We start from the raw sequence: 2,291 nt of genomic DNA, 5'->3' as shown, positions 1-2,291 counted from the left end.
AGTCTTTTTTTCCCATTAGCCTTTGCAACCGGGATAAAAGGTTCCGGTTGGTGAGCCTCCCACCAGTGACTGAGTTTTAGTCCCGGTTGGTGAACCTTTTATCCCGGGCCAACTTTAAACCGGGACAAAAGGGGGCGGATGGAAAGTCGTTTCTCTACTAGTGAATGTTTAATTACTATGCAGTTCCTCTGATGACACCAAATACAAGTCCACTAGAACTTGAATATGTGTTCTAGTGACGTTACTATTTATGAAAACATATTGAATTGCTTCAAATAGAAAGAGTTATATATTATATGCAAATATTTTTATGATGAATCTAATTACATCAACATTATATTATCAGCCTATTTTTTTGGCAAATAATGATCAGCTAATAAAAAGGGTATTCACGTGTTTACCATATTATATGGTTTATATACTTGTTAGGACCATGAAAATGATGGGGGAGGACTGGAAAGTGAAGCCATACTTAATCTATAAAATTTGTCATCTCCACCATTCTTATATGAAACATTATATATCTAATCATTCAGTATCAGAGTGATTTGGTAATTAATGCACACATGCTTAATTGAGTTTAATGATAAAATTGGACCATGATTACATCTAATAATATCTGAAGCACATAAACACAAGTTAGCAAGCTAGGTAGTCGAAGATTTCAAATGTTGATAGGGATAGTTTAGGAAACTTTGACTCTGAAATTGTAAATTAAGTGCCTTAGTAACTTGGTGATGAAAACTGTGTTCAAAAGCACAAAGATTTTGAATGTCTAGTATTATTATGGGTAATCTGTCTATAGGAAATTAAACGAAACCAGTTTGTATGTAGGAAACTACAGCCAAAACGTTTCTTATATGTAGGACACCTTCCAGTGTCCTAGAGATTAAAAAAATAATTAAATCACGGAAATGTAGTGTGCCCTAGACAAAATTTCCTATTATTATTTTCTTGCCGGAGATTTGCAATAATCTTCCCTTTTTGGTCGTAGTTCATCTGAGATAATACCCTATGAATGCATCTCTTTATGAAAGAAAGGCAAAAACATATATTGTATGGAATATAAGTAAAATACTTACCCACAAAGGCGTAATGTACATGAGTCCAGAGTAATCACCAGGCCAATGCCCATCTTCTGCTTGTAGTATTGAAAAGCAAGTCATAGCTCGTCTCAGTGAACCTAACACAATTTCCTCCGTTACTTCAGCATTCTCTTCAAGCCTGCTAACTGGAACATTTGCCCCAGGCTTGTTTAGGTTGGCATACTGCATTAGATGACAGTGTGAAAAAGTTTCAGGATTTAGAAGACTCAAGAAGCTCTTCGTCACATCCCTCAACATATCTGCATACTCAACACAAGACTTTAAAAGCTCACCAAATTTTCTGAAACCCAGCAACAACAGCTTTTTCTTTTTAAAAAATAATAATTTCACATATAGTTAACCCCTGTTCTCTAATTTCAAACACAAGGTAACACTTTCTGATTCTTGTTCAACCCTTTACGAAACATTCCACTGAAACCTCTAGTCAAAAAAAATCTAAAAAGGGAAACATGACACTCCTAAACCTAGTTTATTTAATAATAGCTGAAACATCACCGGTAGAAAAACGAGTTTGTAATCCCAGTTGGGAAAATTGAGACTATATTTTCGGAACTGGGACTAAAGTGTTTTGCGCCAGAAAAATATTAGAAATTCCCAATTCCCGGGAGGCTCCCACACCCGCGCATGTCACAAGTCACGCGATTTTCACGCGAAATATGCGCATGCGCGGTGCATGGGATTCGAACCCACGACCTCTTGCCTCGCGTGTAGTTTCCTTACCATCTTACCTACATAGCACACCTGACTAAGTAGAGGATACTATCCTTTTGTAGTCACCCATGGAGACCCCTTTAGTTCCGGTTTGTAACACCAACCGGGACTAAAGGGTCACCTTGAGTCCTGGTTGATGTTACAAACCAGGACTAAATGGGTAAGAGGCTTTAGTCCGGGTTTGTAACACCAACCGATACTAAAGCCTCACCTTTAATTAGTCCCGGTTAATATTACAAACCGGGACTAAAAGAGTCTTCACATGCTACGGAATTTAGACCCGGGACTAAACCAGGACTAAAAGGGTCTCCACCAGCTACGAAAATTAGTTCGCATAAGAGACGTGCTTCAGTGTCAGTCATCATAAGAACTTTTAGTACCGGGTCTAAATTCCGTAGCATGTGAAGACTCTTTTAGTCCCGGTTTGTAATATTAACCGGGACTAATTAAAGGTGAGGCTTTAGTATCGGTTGG

The 2,291-nt window shown here is 37.9% G+C and overlaps 1 protein-coding gene across 1 annotated transcript in view; it reads right to left on the bottom strand.

The window, feature by feature from the left end:
• Window positions 1-2,291, bottom strand: part of LOC101769509 (achilleol B synthase) — a 20,913-nt gene that overhangs the window by 9,640 nt on the left and 8,982 nt on the right. The window lies entirely within an intron of this gene.

This window comes from Setaria italica, chromosome V (genome assembly GCF_000263155.2).
Source record: "Setaria italica strain Yugu1 chromosome V, Setaria_italica_v2.0, whole genome shotgun sequence".
Lineage (NCBI taxonomy): Eukaryota > Viridiplantae > Streptophyta > Magnoliopsida > Poales > Poaceae > Setaria > Setaria italica.
This window is presented reverse-complemented; position numbering and strand designations above follow the sequence as displayed.